The 16,660-nt window shown below is 47.6% G+C and overlaps 1 long non-coding RNA gene across 1 annotated transcript; it reads left to right on the top strand.

Moving 5' to 3' along the window:
- The first annotated feature begins 10,564 nt into the window (after window positions 1–10,564).
- Window positions 10,565–15,328, top strand: LOC128058034 (uncharacterized). The gene is made up of 3 exons (XR_008200391.1): window positions 10,565–10,671; window positions 11,364–11,441; window positions 15,281–15,328. It is a non-coding gene; the product is annotated as an uncharacterized LOC128058034 (long non-coding RNA).
- Window positions 15,329–16,660: the final 1,332 nt, after the last annotated feature.

The raw sequence follows: 16,660 nt of genomic DNA, 5'->3' as shown, positions 1-16,660 counted from the left end.
TGGAAGCTCAGATCAGCTGCTTCAGCAAAGGCTGGAAGGCAAAGGAGGGTCCCTGGGTGTTCCCCCATCAGCTGCCCTGTTATGAGAATGTTGGTCGTCCAGGGTGAGAATCAGTCTTGATTCTGGCTTAAAGGGACAGTGAGATCCTTGTCATCCTTCAGCCAGGAGAAACACCTTTAAGAGCTATGATGAGATGGGCAGTCTGCCAGCCCCCACTTGCCCAGGCCCACCGTGGCTCTCCCTCACTCCCTGGGTCCTTCAGGGACTGCACTTTGCCCAACACTTTGCCGGCTGGTCTGGGCAGTGAAGGTTCTGATGCGAGGGGGGGGGGGGGGGGGGCAGGAGGGAGGGAGGGGCTGGGGTTTCTCATCTCTCTCTGCTTTCTGTGGGACCCCCAAGGACTTCTCAACCCCTCTGGGCACCCCCTCCAGCAGGTGGCAGCCACTGTGGTTCTGGCTTTGACTGGAGACCCTCAGCTGCATCCAGGAAGCATCACCACTGCTGGTTCTGGGTCCCATGGCCCCTTGGGGGTCCTCATGTGGTCAGTCTCTGGGGCTCCACTTGGCTTCACAGCTCAGCCACATTCCTGCAAATACACCCCACCAGGTAGTATATGGAGTCCTCTTTCTGTCCTGCCCCAACAGGCAGTGGGGACACATTTCTGTTTTCCACTGTGGAGCTGCTGGTCTCTCCAGAGTAAGGTACTCACCTGGGGTTTTGAGATGAAAGCAAAATCTATTTCTTCCCAGCATGCAGAGCATGAAGGTAATCTTACAATTTCAAGTGCCTTGCTTGAGTGGTGTCACTCTGGCTCTATTTCATCAGTATCTGGAAGCCAATGCATTAAGGCCGGATGATGCAGAATTTTTGTATTAAAGGACAAAGATTTCTTAAGAAGAGTGCATGACTTAATCACCAAGAATTTTTTAACTCTTTCCCAACATCAGAAAATTTCTTCATTTAGTGAAGAAATCAACTGATGTATAAAAACATTGAAAGAGAAGATAAAGAGATGGTACCCCACACTGAACATGATCAAAGAGTAGATTAGAATCATCTGCTGCTCTTCCAAAGTGAAACGCTCCTGTGTCCAGGAGCTCCTCTTCCCCATTTAAAGGGGAAATGTTTTTTTTATCTTCTAGTCTAGCTGAGTCAAAGCAGACAGTACAGAATCTTCCCAAATTTCTGGTCCATGTTTTTACTGAAAGATCTAGAAATAACTTCCAATGTAGTTAAAGTAAGGAGTAACAGTTTGATGTGGGACTTAACCTTCGACTCAAATGATCCACCATTAAACTGGATTTTTATTCCTTGGTTCAATAATGCAAGGAGTATTACCGTGTTTGTGCTATTTTGATTTTCTTTATTATAAGCTAATACCTTGTAGTTTATTTTTAATTCATATTATATCTTTCAGTTCAGCTCATTTCAGTTTAGTTCAGTCGCTTAGTCGTGTCCGACTCTTTGCAACCCCATGTCCCTGTGGAAGTGCCGAGGGAGATGGAACACCTGAGAAGGTCTGGGACAGAGAAGAGAGAAATGCCAACGGTGGACAATGCTGTGGGCATGAGTGTCTCTTGTGGGGGACAGTGAGGAGACTTTCTACACATTTTCTCTGTAAGAGAAGCAAGATTCCGCTCTGAGAGTCAGTGGGTAAAACCAGCACAATATGAATGACATTGGAAAGAGTTAATCAACATCTCTAGAGAGATGGTGAGACAGATTGGCCACATGTCAGTGCAAAATTTGACCTAAGATACTAACACAGATTTTAAAAAACATGTTAGTTGGTCAAGAAAGGGAAGGGCAGTCATCAGAAAATATATGAACATTGAATCAAGAGTCACAAAATTGAACATTGAAAGTATTTGTTTATGAATTGCCTGAGGCCTGGACATGGTCTCTGGCTAATGACTCAGCTTGAATGATCCAAGTAACCCTTTCTTCTGATGTCATAGCCTCTGCATAGACATCATATGGAGTTTTTTGTTTTCTCTTGTCTGTAGAAAGGGAATATACCAAGGATGTCAAGAGGAGCCATCTGATCAGCCTGAGGAGTACGTTTTCCATTACAGTTTCCTCGATAGTATCCTTGCTTATACATTTGCGTCTTGTGAGCCATGCCAGTGTGGGTCTATCCTGATGGACAAGTTTACATTTCAAGAGCTGATAGATCAGATTTCAGAGCCTGCAAAACCGTTGAATGCCAGTGACATGCCATTTGACAAACTGGGCAGCCTGTGGGCTGGGGAAGGCTGCTGCTGTTGCTGCTAAGTCGCTTCAGTCATGTCCGACTCTGTGCGACCCCATAGACGGCAGCCCACCAGGCTCCCCCGTCCCTGGGATTCTCCAGGCAAGAACACTGGAGTGGATTGCCATTTCCTTCTCCAATGCATGAAAGTGAAAACTGAAAGTGAATTTGCTCAGTCATGTCCGACTCTTAGCGACCCCATGGACTGCAGCACACAGGCTCCTCCGTCCATGGGATTTTCCAGGCATGAGTACTGGAGTGGGGTGCCATTGCCTTCTCCATGGCCCCAAATTCACTCAAATTGCAGGTCAAGACAGAGGCTTCTCATAGATACTCAAACCATGTCCTGGGACCATTATCCATATTTACCAATATATGATTCTCCCTGCTTCATCCCACAGGGAACATTCTCCATTCAGCATATGAACTGGACTATCACACGCATTCTGTCTTGCCCCAGCCACACCCGAGGACCACAACATCTACAAGAAAACAGCAAAGTAATCTTTCTTAAGAAGAATAAGCAAAAAGCTCTCAATCTATAAATCACTTGGAAACCTGGCAGGGCTGTGCACATCCCGACCACAAACCAGAACACAAATCACTTTCTTGGAAGTGGCCCATTTCTATTACAGTTCACCAGTGTCCTGTGCTGTCAGATAGAAATTTTCTCTCCTGTCAGAGCCCAAGCCAGCACCCTGCTCAGCGCTGAGCTCTTCAATGTGGGGGGCACCCTTCCCAGCCCAGGTTGCCAGGGTACAGGAGCCTGGGTCTTGTGCCTCCATCAGGAGGGAGTCTGTGGGTCCTGCCCACGGTGGTGGTGGAGGAGGCAGCTAGTGTGGGGAATGGTGAGGTCCACGGTGAAGAGGGTCCCCTTACTTTTAAGGAAAAGATACTTCTGTAGGTGTCTGAAAATATTTTCCAAAGAAGGTACCTGAGACTACTGTGTGAGTCTTTCTTTCCTCGGATGCTTTCTTGGCAAGATGTCCACTCAGGAGATTCAGATTGAGGGAAAGCAGACAAAAGACCTGGTGAAGGCTGATGCTGGGGCGGCTGAAGCCAGTCTCCACACCTGAGTGGGGCCTCTGTTCCTTTTTTCCAAGAACAGGGACTGCCTGGCAGTTGCAGTTTCTGTTTTGGGGGGCTCAGGGGTCTCCTGAGGTGATTTCTCCTATGATCATCTCCTCTCAAAGGCTCCCTTTTCCCTGCCATCCCCTCTAGCACCCCTGGGCTCTGGTTCTGTGCCTTGTGTGGTGTGTGTTGGAGAGGCGCTGAGCCTGAGAGATTTCTTGGCTTTTGTGTCCACAGCCCTGAGATCCTGGGGATTTCTCAGGGCTGGTGAAGAGCACAGTGGGAAGTGTGATGCTGGAAGGAACTGGTATGAGGGAGGTTCTTCTGGACTGATGGGCAGAAGAGGGCCTGAGAGGAGGCAGTCAAGCAAAGCAGGAGTCCACCCACCTCAAGAACGTGCGTCCATGGGGGTGGAAGGCTCCTCTCCCCACTGTTGCAATGGTCCTGGGACCGGAAATACTGAGCAGATAGGTAATTGCTGCCCAAAAACCTCTCCCCACTTGGACCCTTTGAGGCAGGTGCAATTCCAGACCTTAGAAACACAGTGCTTTCCTGTGGGAGGCATCCCGAGATTAAATGAGGTGTGTTTCCTGCCAAACCTGTGGGATGGGATTCACTGTCCAGTTAACTGAAGGTTGCAGATAGATAGCCTCCTTACCTAAAGCTTCCAAGAGTTTGCATTTTTTAGGTCAAGAAAGGCAACAACTCTTTCTGGCTCTTTTCTCTGACAGAGGTGTGGGAGGGATTGGGCCAAATGCCAAGGGGGCCTGGCTGGAGTGGGTCCCAGGGTCCACAGCCAGACTGTGTCTGAGAGGGAGTCCACCAGGAGAGCTAGTTAACCAGGGGCCAAGAGATGATGCCATATCAGAGTTTGCCCTGGAAGATTCAGATGAAGAGGCTCCAATGGAAGGGCCAGTAGCTGTGGGGAGGGGCTGCGGGTCAGACCAGGGGAGGCGAAGGCCTTGGAGGTCACAGCAGGGGAGCTGTGATCCCGAAGACCACGTGGACAGGAGGGTGAGGACTTCAGATGTTGGTGTGGAGAAAGGTCATCTGGCAACACCGTCATTGCAGGTGGCACAGTTGTGGCCAGAACAAGGTGCTGGAGTTGGGGGTGTCAGAAAAGAAGCACCCAGTTTCTCTCCATTTCTAACCTCCCATCCCTGCTGTTCACTCTCGGCCAGAAAGGCAGCTGCCTGGTGACAGTTGCCTGGTCCCCAGGGATCAGCCTCTTTGGACAGAGAGCAGGTAGAGACCCTGGGAGGTGTCTGGGGAGGACAAGGAATGAGGGCAGGTGCTGAGGAAGGCAGGTTTGTGTCCCGAGGGTCAGGAGGGAGCCCACTAGGGGAATCCAGCACTGCTCCTCAGAGCTGGAGAGCCTACAGCAAGGATGGGGCCTTGGTCCTAGACAGGCTGTGGCTGTCACAGTCCCCACCTCCACCTCCGCAGCATTTCCAGGGAAGCACACGGCTCCCCTACCAGCTGCATCAGCAGCAGCTGCATTTAAATCTGCCGAACAAGCCACACACATGACCCAGAGCCAAAGACTTGTCCTCAGCTGATGGCTGAGCTGGGGCTTGCTTCCTGCACCCCATAGCTCAGCTTCCATTAAAAAAAAAGTAGTTTCCAAATTATTTTTTAATTGAGGTACATTTGACATATGAGTATATTAGTTTAAGGTGTTCAGCATCAGTGACTTGATGTGTGTATACATCCTGAAATGACCACCCTGAGAAGTCTAGTTAGCATCATCACCGCAGTTATAATTTTTTTGCTTGGGTTGAAGACTTCTGAGATCTACTCTCTCAGTCCTGAGCCTTCACTTTTGTTAAGTGGGAAAGATGAGCTCAGGCTCCAGGAAGTCTTTCCAAAGCCATTCATGTCTCAACCCAAAGCTGCTCCAGCCAAACGAATTAGTGACCTCCAAGCAATTCAGTCAAAAGCAAAAAAAGTCAACTCTGACCTTTGCTACCCACAAACATCAAACTTTATCGAAAGAATAAACGGAATGAGAGGATTTGCACCAGAGGGAAGAGCAGAATGAAGGGCGGTAAAGTCCTAAAACATGGGCATCCTGCCTCAAACAGGGTCCCTTCTGGGCGGCCAAGAAGATGTGGCCACCAGCAGCCCCCCTCCCACCTCGAAACCCATGCCTGCTCCCTGGGACAGGGCTGCCCGCCTGGTGGCCTGGAGCTTCTCTGGCCGTGTGGGCATCTGAGGATGACAGAGGGTCAATATGAGCTGTGGGTCTGCAAAGGAGATGGACGGGGTGGGGGTCCCCTCTCCCACCACTCTTCCTCCATCACATCACTCACCTGGAGAAGGGGTCTGTGGGTATCTTGGCAAAGAGTGGGTTCAGGGACAGCCTCCCCTCAGGAACCCAGGGAACTGGTCTAAGAGAGAAAGTGGGGACTTCCTTGAGGCGGGGGTCCAGTGGCTGAGATTTCATGATCCCAATGCAGAGGGCCCTGAATTCCACCCCTGGTCAGGGAACTAGATCTCATATGCCACAATGAAGACCTGATGCTGTCAAAATAAAATTTAAAAAAGGAGGGAGAAAAAGAAAGCAGATATAGGAACTGCAGCCGGGAAGATCTGTGTGTGTGAGTGTGTGTGTGCGTGAGTGTGTGTCTTTCAGGGAGAGGTGAAATCTGAAGGGAACCAGCAGGAAAGCTGTGCTGGGTCGGATGAAGACAAGTGTTCCTATTAGGATGCTGGGAGCTGGTTGGCAGCGAGCCCAGTGTCTGCTGGAGGGAGATTTGAACGTGGTGTGCGCGGCTCGTGTTCCCAGGGAGCACAGGGCCTGTCCGCTCCCCCGGCAGCAGCTCCCCCCAGGTCTGCTCTCACCCTGGCTCCCTTCTTGCCCCAGAAGGAACAAGGAAGGCTCTGCCCCGAACTTTGGAGGAAAGAGCGCTAGAAGAGGGGTAGAAATGGTTAAAATCAAAAGGATTCGCTGTTCAATGTTTCCGTGGAAAAGACACTGAGCGTCGGCGCCTTGGGGAAGCTCGTCCAGCTGTAACTCACATGTGCTCATTTGTGTCTGACTCTTTGTGACCCCATGGACTGTAGCCCGCCAGGCTCCTCTGTCCATGGGATTCTCCAAGCGAGAATACTGGAACGGGTTGCCATGCCCTCCTCCAGGGGATTTTGCCAACACAGGGCTCTAACCCAGGTCTCCCACACTGCAGGCAGATTCTTTACCATCAGAGCCACCAGGGAAGCCCAAGGTGAAAGTAAGAGTCACTCAGTCGTGTCTGACTCTTTGTAACCCCATGAACTATACAGTCCATGGAATTCTCCAGGCCTGAATACTGGAGTTGGTAGCTGTTCCCTTCTCCAGGGGAATCTTCTAAACCCAGGGAGCAAACCCATGTCTCCTGCATTGCAAGTGGATTCTTTATCAGCTGAGCCACCAGAGAAGCCTGTAACTCACAAAGGTTAAGTTTAAATTCATTTCTGAATGTTGCAGTTTGTAGATGGATATAATTTCTTTACAGAACTCAAACACTAGAGAGACTCTCCAGGAAATAATTAAGACAAGTGAAAATTTTTGAAAGGTCATGCTCTAAAATGGACTCAGAATTACAATCATGACACGGCATCAAAGGAGGCAACATTCGGGGTGTGACTTCTGTCTCATCTGTTCATCCGTCAGCCTGAAGCAGCTGGTGGCACCCAGCTCAGAGTTCAGGGTGCTCATCTGAGTAGGAGCCCAGCTCAGGGGACACTGGTCCACACAGGACTGAGGGTGGGTGACAGCAGGTCTTCGGATGCCCAGAAAGGTCGATAAGATAGGTTGCCTTGCTACTGGGCCAGAGCTGCCAACTCAAACACACATGCTCCACACACACATTTGATATGCACCTTTGTCCAAATAATAGACTAAAAATTGTTAAGATAAAGACAGTTTTCACTAAAATTAAAACAGTTTGTTCTACAAAATCAATTGCTAAAAGAATTAATAGACAAGCTCAGGACTGGAAGAAAATATTTGAAGAACATGGCAAATGTCTCATATCAAGAATATATGATGCTCTAAACTCAACATTTATTTCTTTGGAAAATGGGTAAAAGATGCAAAGAGACATTTCACTGAAGATGTGAAGTAAGCATATGAAAAAAAGTTCAGCACCACTAACTATTAGAGAGACAAATTAGGACCACGGTGAGCAATCACTACACACCCATCAGAACAACTGAAATACAGAAAAAAAAGGACAGCTGACAATACTAAATGCTGCTGCAGATGCAGAGAAACTGGGTCATTCATACATTGTTGATAGAAATGTAAAATGGTGCAGACACTCTGGGAAATATCAATAGTTTGGCAGTTCCTTTAAAAAAAAAAAAAAACAAAAAAACAACAGCCAAACTGTATATATACTTACCATGTAACCCACTAATGGCATTCCTGGGCCTTTATTCTAGAGACATGAAAACTAGGTTAGCATAAAACCTTGTACATGATTGTTCATGGCAGTTTTGTTTGTAGCAGCTAAAAACTGAAAATACCAAAAATATCCCTAATTCAGTTCAGTTCAGTCACTCAGTTGTGTCTGACTCTTTGCAACTCCATGAACCGCAGCACACCAGGCCTCCCTGTCCATCACCAATTCCCTGAGTCCACCCAAACCCATATCCATTGAGTCGGTGCTGCCATCCACCATCTCAACCTCTGTCGTCCCCTTCTCCTCCTGCCCCCAATCTTTCCCAGCACCAGGGTCTTTTCAAATGAGTCAGCTCTTCACATCAGGTGGCCAAAGTAGTAGAGTTTCAGCATTAACATCAGTCCTTCCAATGAACACCCAGGACTGATCTCCTTTAGGATGGACTGGTTGGATCTCCTTGCAGTCCAAGGGACTCTCAAGAGTGTTCTCTAACACCACAGTTTAAAAGCATGAATTCTTGAGTGCTCAGCTTTCTTTATTGTCCAACTCTCACATCCATACATGACCACTGGAAAAACCATAGCCTTGACTAGATGGACCTTTGTTGACAAAGTAACATGGCTCTGTTTTTTAATATGCTGTCTAGGTTGGTCATAACTTTCTTTCTAAGGAGTAAGCATCTTTTAATTTAATGACTGCAGTGACTTGGGAGGCCAGAAAAATAAAGTCAGCCACTGTTTCCACTGTTTCCCCATCTATTTCCCATGAAGTGATGGGACCAGATGCCATGATCTTCATTTTTTGAATGTTGAGCTGTAAGTCAACTTTTTCAATCTCCTCTTTCACTTTCATCAAGAGGATCTTTAGTTCTTCTTCACTTTCTGCCATAAGGGTGGTGTCATCTGCATATCTGAGGTTATTGATATTTCTCCCAGCAATCTTGATTCCAGCTTGTGCTTCATCCAGTCAGGCATTTCTCATGATGTCAATACACAGCCCTGATGTACTCCCTTTCCTATCTGGAACCAGTCTGTTGTTCCACGTCCAGTTCTAACTGTTGCTTCCTGACCTGCATACAGGTTTTTCAAGAGGCAGATCAGGTGGTCTGGTATTCCCATCTCTTTCAGAATTTTCCACAGTTTATTGTGATCTACACAGTCAAAGGCTTTGGCATAGTCAATAAAGCAAAAATAGATGTTTCTCTGGAACTCTGTTGCTTTTTTGATGATCCAGAGGATGTTGGCAATTTGGTCTCTGGTTCCTCTGCCTTTTCTAATAGATGGTAGTTAAATAAATGATGGTACAGCCATACTGCGGACTTCAATTCAACAATAAAACAGAATGAATGTGATACAGGAGCATCCTGAATCAATCTGCAGAGAGTTGTGCTGAATAATAAGAGCCAGTCTTCTTCTGATTTTGATTTTGCATTATAATTGTATCTGATGTAACCCTTGGGGATAGCTGGGTAAAGGGCACATGGGACCTCTTTGTACTAGCTTTGCAACTTCCCACAAATCTATAATTCTTTCAAATAAAAGTGCTTTTTATAAAAGATAAAGACAGACAAGTGAATAAAAAACACAGAAGCCTGGAAAAAGTACCTCTTTAAGGAGAATATTTTAATGACCAATAGACATATGAAACGGAGAAGGCAATGGCACCCCACTCCAGTACTCTTGCCTGGAAAATCCCATGGATGGAGAAGCCTGGAAGGCTGCAGTCCATGGGGTCGCTGAGGGTCGGACACGACTGAGCGACTTCACTTTCACTTTTCACTTTCATGCATTAGAGAAGGAAATGGCAACCCACTCCACTGTTCTTGCCTGGAGAATCCCAGGGACAGGGGAGCCTCATGGGCTGCCGTCTATGGGGTCACACAGAGTCGGACACGACTGCAGTGACTTAGCAGTAGCAGCAGACATATGAAAAGGTAAACTGCCACTTTGACCATCAAGGAAATACATATATATTAAGTATTTCTCTATATATATTAAATTTCTGTACCTATATATTATATTTCTCTATATATTACAGTCCATATATATTTGCATTTCCTTAATGACTAGTACGGTGGTATTTCAGGCTCAGAGGATAAAGCATCTGCCTGCAATGCAGGAGACCCGGGTTCGATCCCTGGGTTGGGAAGATCCCCTGGAGAAGGAAATGGCAACCCACTCCACTATTCTTGCCTGGAGAATCCCATGGACAGAGAATCCTGGCGGGCTACAGTCCACGGGGTCGCAAAGAGGTCGGACACGACTGAGCGACTTCACTTCACTCACTCAGCCAGTTGTTGAAAAACATGTGAAGCAAATGGAATTCTGACACATTTCTAATGGGAATTTTAATGTGTGAAACTACTTGGGAACGTGCTTAGGAGTGTCTACCAAGATAGAACATACCCACAATCTATGACACAGAAATCCATTCCAGAGTCATACCATATTTACACCGAAGATACATACGAGAATGTTTGTAGACGCAGTTTGTGATAAGAAGGTCAGTAGTAGAATGGGTCAGCACACTGACACCTCCCAGGGCGTCTGCTCTGCTGGAATCAGTCTGGGACCCAGGCTACACTGCTTTGGTGACACAGAGCCAGATGCCTTTCAGGCGGTTCTTATTCAACATTCTTGTCCCTGCAGCCAGGAGCAGCTGTTACCTCGCGTTTGTCTCTTCGGATTACTGTCTGTGCCTTCCCTCCGAGTCAAACATTTTATTGGTTCACTAATTCTCTGAATGAGAATGGACAGGAAACCACTCCCCAGTCACCCTCTTCCTCCCTAGAGGCAAGCAGTTTTCCTGCTTCCTTCACTGTAAACCAGTGTTTGTAAACTTCCTGTAAAAGGAGTCAATTTGAAATGCGTTCTTTTGAATCTGGCTTCCCTGTGTCTGTGAAGTTGATCTCGTCATGAAGAGCAGTGGTGTATCCTTTCATGTGCTGGGCCAGCTTCCCACTGTGTGAGTAATACTTTTCATCCATTCTAGTGTCGATGAGGCGTGTGTGTGGATTTTCTCATTTTCTTGCTGTTATTAACAGGGCTTCTGTGAACATTCTTGTGCATGTCTTAAACGCCTGGAAAAAAAGCTGCTGCAACACGAGAGACACACATGGTCAGATTAATCAATGCTGCCCGACAGTTTTCCAAAACCCTCAGCAGCGCACACACCCGGCACTGGACTTTCGAGTCGCTGCCTGCTTGCGAGCACTAGTCTTACAGGCCTCCTTCTGCTCTGTTCCAGACATTCTGTGGTGCGCCTGATGGCCCCTCTCCCCTGTGTTCACCTGCACCTCCTCAGGGACTAAGCCATCCAGCCCCCTGCGTGAGCCCCTGGCTCATCCCTCTCACCCACTTTCCTTTGGGTTGTCTCTCTTTTATTGATTTATAGATGTTAGTGGTCCACTCCTCTGTCCTTGTTTTCCTGCCCTGTCATTTGCCTTTCACTTATTCAGTGATGTTGTTTTGATGAACAAACTGCTAAAGGAACAGTCTGACGTGGCAGTCCTTTTCTTTATTGCTGGATGTGTTTTGTTCATGTTCAAGAAATCCTTAAAATACTCTCCTACCTTATTTTCCGAAAGCTTTCTTTCAAGGTTATTTTTTAAGGAGAGGGAATTTATTTTCCTTTCTTTCCCCCGCCCCTTTCTATAGATGCATACACATATCTTGAAACACAGAAGACGGAAGAACGGAAAGAGATATGTGCTCTACATGCCCTGGACACCAGTGGTGAGGATCAGAGGCCAGTCGCAGCTACTACAGAAGCTGTGATTCAGGCACATTTGAAAAGCAAAGTGGAAATTTGTGAAGAAGTAGAGAGCTCTCAGTATTTTACAAAAAGAGCAGTGGAATAAGTTCCCTTAGAAATAGAAAAACCAGTCAGCATATCACCAAGATAATCTCCAGGCAACCAAAACCGTGTCAATTTAAAGCTTGCTTGACTTTAGAAATGCTGAAGGCTTTGCTTATCGAAATTGAGCAGAATCCTGACAAGTGTGCCTGTACTTGTGGGAAAAACTGCTTTTCAAAACATACGCGCATGCACACACACACATACACACACACACACACACATACATACATTCACACATCACATACATACACACATACACTTACATGTGCGTATACACATATATGCACATACATACACACGCGCCCGCGCACACGCGCGCTTGGGTCTATTATCAAAGTTTCTACTAAGATTTTTCATCCTTGTTGTCCTCTTGCTTTGACCAACAAAGTCTCTAGGCATTAGCCTTAGGCCTGGCAGCAACTGCACCCATGCTCTGTGGGGAGCCCAACCCCCATGCCATCAGGACCTCTTGATTGGACCACTGAATGAGAGGATCTTTGGGGAAAGGACAGGGGAGGGGACAGGCAGGCGTGGGGGTCTTCTCCAGCCTTCAGCCAACTGAGTGCAGCCAAGTGAGCGGTCCCAGCTTGAGCCACAAGGAGGGGGTACCACCTATTCCAGTTCTGCCCAAAGTTGTGACCCACAGAACTGGGGGGAATACCAACTGGTGCCGTGTGGAGCCACTGAGTTCTGTAGGGGATGGTGGCACAGCCCCAGTGCCAAGTCTAAGGGCAGAGCAGATGCCCCCTCCTGCATCACATACGTGTGCACTCTTTGCAGCTTGTTCTTGGTATCAAGAATCCCCCCACCCCCACCAGCAGTGGGCTTGTCCTTTACCCTCAGTGTCCCTCGGGCTCTTAGCTAACTCAGCTCCCATCCTGTCTCAGCTCTGAGGGGGATGGTCTGTGCCCTACGGGTCCTCGACTACTGTTTGCAGATTTTCTCTGCCAAGTGGGTCTGGCCCCTCACCAGAGTGCCCCCCCGACCCTGAAAGGAGGGCCCCAGGAGGGCAGAATAGAGCCTTGTCTCCTTACTGTACCCCCTCAACAAGACCACACCCTACTGGCCCCGTCCAGGGCAGTGCAGACTCATAGCAGGTGTGGACTAGACATCTGTCCAGCTAAAACCTAAATGCTGCTTCAGTGGAGGCACACAGGAGAGTGCCTTGCATATAGCTGTTGGTACATAAATATGGAAAAAATTAGAATTAAGCTTTTCCCTCAACTACACCAAATAATCCTTCCTAACCTGCCTGGCTCTCTGTGAAGCTATGTTTATGCTTTTAGAATTTGCCTCCTCCTAACGGAGCAGTCCTGTGACTCGAGGGGACACTGTGCTCATGGGGGCAAGGGGCTCTGGGGCGGCTGGCTGCCAGAGGACCATCACCACAAACTTCGCTCAGTGAGGCCTGAGGTTTCTGACAGTCACCAGCCTTGGTTTTTGTTGACATATTCACTTTCATCTTTTCTTCTTGCTACCTTCAATTCCACTCTCTTTAGACTAAATCTGGTTGTTTGTTTGTGAGACACTGTGGGGGAGGTGGGAGAAGCGACTGGACTCCTCAATGTCTGTTTTGTTGTCAGTAAGATGTGGGACACGACAGTAGCTGTGTTTTCAGGGTTAAATGAGCCGATGGGACGGGGTGCTCAGCACAGAATGGGATCCAACAATTATTTTGCATCATGACCAATAGCACTAATAGACCAATAGTAGGTTCCCTATCTGTCTACATATTGCATCTTAGCTTGTGGTGGTGAGGGTCCACCCACCGAGTATTTATAATCGGGGACAGAGGGGACCATACATATTGCAAATGTCAGCTCATTTTTTTCAGGAAGAGAGAAAGACATTGTTCAAGAGGATTTAATCGAAATCAGGACCATTCAGAGCTCCCAACTCCTCCATCCCTAGGACTAAGTGATGTTCAGAGTTGCTCTTTTGTGGTAGGGGCTGCTGGCCCTGGGCGGTGCTGTGATTGGTACCCACAGAGGCTGCAGGAATGGTGGTTGTTTATGTGGGAGCGGCAGTGATGATCTGAGGACAATGTAGGTTCCTGTCCACCTTGAAATCAAGACTGAAGCCCCAGACATGAGTTCCCACACCTGCCCCATGGGGACGTGTGGTTGGAGGGCAGGTCCCAGGTCTTCAGTCACAAGAAAATGTCCTGTTCTGTTGAAGCCTCCCTGTTTTATCTCAAGCACTTTAGCTGGAAATATGCCGACAGACAGTGCAGGCTGCACTTGACCCATATTTGAGCTGTGTGACCTAAGCTATGAGCACTTTGCGTAAGTCATAGCTGCCGGGAAAATCAGGCTGTTGGACTAGATTATGTTCAATCTTTTCCAAACAGCTCTTTAATTATTAGAATTAAATGTTTGCAAGTTGCTAACAAAGATTTGGAAACAAGGAACTGTAACTTCATCTCTTCTCTAAGAATAATTCATGAGGATTTTTTCTAATAAGATATCCTCTTTCATTCCTGCAAAACATATCATGAGACAAATGCCCCCTTGACCTCATCACACTGGATCTAAACTCTGCTGCTTTTCTGAGGTGACTTTTGCAGATTCATGAGGTGATATTCTTTAAAGAACACAAAGTCCCCTGCACTACAGATGGGACCAAAATATAGATTTTCTTCAGATCAGTCTTGGAGGATACACGGTAAGGCCAGCAGTGCAGTCCAACACTAGACATCTAACCCAAGCTGCATATGTAACTTGAAATTTTCTAGCAGCTACATTAAAAAAGAGAAAAAAGTGAAATTAATTCTAGTAATATTAACCAGAAAGGGGGCTTTTCTGGTGGCTCAGATGGTAAAGAATCTGCCTGTAATGCAGGATACCGGATTTGATCTCTGGGTTCAGAAGCTCCCCTGGAGAAGGGAATGGCTACCCACTCCAGTATACTTGCCTGGAGAATTCCCTGGACAGAGGAGTCTGGCAGGCTTCGGTCCATGGGGGCGCAAAATGTCAGACACGAGTGAGCAACTAACACTTTACTTCACAAACAAAAAATATCCCAAAGCTAATTATTTTAATCTGTAACTGATGTTAAGGAACTATTTCATATTAAGTATTCAAGTCCAGTGTGCATCTACTCAGCAGTCCCTCTAACTGTGAACTTTGCACATTTTGGGAGCTCAGTAATCACAGGAGAAAAGTGAGGTGTGTCTCAGGTTCTCAGTTCTTGGGATGTTGTGCCCTCAGCTCCTCCAGGTCCTGCATCTCTGCTGCCCTTTCCGGAACATTCTGCCTCTCCCTTCTACCCATCTCCCAGTCCCCAGACAAGCCCTTGTTCTTCCCCCAAGTTCTAATCAAGTGTCAGCAGCCCTGGGAAGAGCTTCACACCCTAGCCTCCTCAGGGCACAGGTAATTCCGCATTCTATTCTGATTGTGTGCTCAGCATACCTGTTACTTATATTGATTTGTCTTCAGGGTTTTCTCCCCTCAGTGCATATCCTGAAGGCTAGACTGTGTATTCTGTGAGTAGCAACACTGATGCAGCCCAGGTGCTGAGTCAGTGGCTGCAGATTCGATTTTAAGCTCAGGCCTCTGGACGTTCCCAGGGCCACCCTCTGCCCTCCTGCTCTCTGTCTGCAAGGGTGCAGCTCAAGTCTTCTGATGAGACAGAACTGTGCCAATAAATGCTACTGATAAGTGATAAAATATGAATACACGTCTGCTTTCTTATCTATTATCTTTTCTCACCTTAGGTACAATCTGCTAATTGGAGTCCAATGACCAATTAAGTAGGAAGCAACCTGAATTTGTCTGAAACCAAATGAAGCTTTCAGAAAGCATGAGCAGATTCTGCCCCAAAAGAAGACAAGACAAGCAGGATGAAAAGAAAGGATGAGTGGCCAGTTACTGCTGTGGGTGACAAGCGCTGTGGCAGTTGTGGCGGGGGGGGGGGGGGGGGGGGGGGGAGACAGTACCAGCCAGAGAATGTGGCTGGTCCAGATTGTGTGACTGTGGACTGCAGCATGCCTGCCTTTCCTGTCCTTCACCATCTCTCCGAGATTGCTCAAATTCATGTCCATCGAGTTGGTGATGCCATCTAACCATCTCATCCTCTGTTGCCCCCTTCTCCTCCTGCCTTCAATCTTTCTGAGCATCAAAGTCTTTTCCATCCAATGAGTCAGCTCTCCGCATCAGGTGGCCAGAGTATTGGAGCTTCAGCTTCAGTATCAGTCCTGCCAATGAATATTCAGGGTTGATTTCCCATGGGAGACCCCCATGGACTGTAGGAAAAGACAGTGCAGTGAGGTGAATATTTTTGCTGTCTTTGCAAGACCCCTATAACTAAGTCCACGGTCCAAGTGGCATGTTTCGGGGATGTTGTTAAAGTAGACACATGTTAGGATCCGTAGCTACACCCATAAGACAGCAGTGAAGACTTTTTTTACACTCACTCACATCCTCCATCCCCATAGATGTATGTGTCAATACATGGCTGTCTTGCAAAGACAACATTCACTGTGGACACTGGAGGAGGGGGCAGCTCGGACCATCCTCCCCTAATCGGAGCTCTGACTCTCCATTCTTGCGGCTTCAGCCCAGGTTGGCTTTGACTGCAGGGAGACATAGGTAAGTCTGCTTGGTCAGAGTTGCCTCGGGAGATTCTCCACGGCTGTTCCGCTGTTTGTGCTGTTCATTTGCTAAGTCGTATCTGACTCTTTGCAACCCCATGAACGGCAGTATTCCAGGCTCCCCTGTCCTGCAGCTATCTCCCGGAGTTTGCTCAAACTCATGTCCACCAGCACTGGTGAAAGGTGGTGTGTTAGCAGGTAAAGATGTAAAGAACTTGAACTTCCAGAGGACAGTGGGGCCCTGAGATGGGACAAAAGAAAGCAGCTGTGTCCGTGACTCTCGCCAAATGGGAGATACACCTTGTTGTGGGCAGAAGTGATGCCCGAGACTTTTGGACCAAAACATTCAGGAGCCACTGGGCAGCCTTCTGCTCTCCTCTGTCCAGTGACCTGGATGCCCCCCATCTCCATGGAGGGAGCTTGGATCCTTGAGGCATAGGATGGAGGACAGTCTTACCTGCCTGCCTCAGATTTTGAGTGAAGGAGAAAAAAAACTGTGGCCTT

This window comes from Budorcas taxicolor, chromosome 13 (assembly GCF_023091745.1).
Source record: "Budorcas taxicolor isolate Tak-1 chromosome 13, Takin1.1, whole genome shotgun sequence".
NCBI lineage: Eukaryota > Metazoa > Chordata > Mammalia > Artiodactyla > Bovidae > Budorcas > Budorcas taxicolor.
The sequence above is the reverse complement of the archived record's forward strand: the minus strand, read 5'-3'. Positions and strand labels throughout refer to the sequence as shown.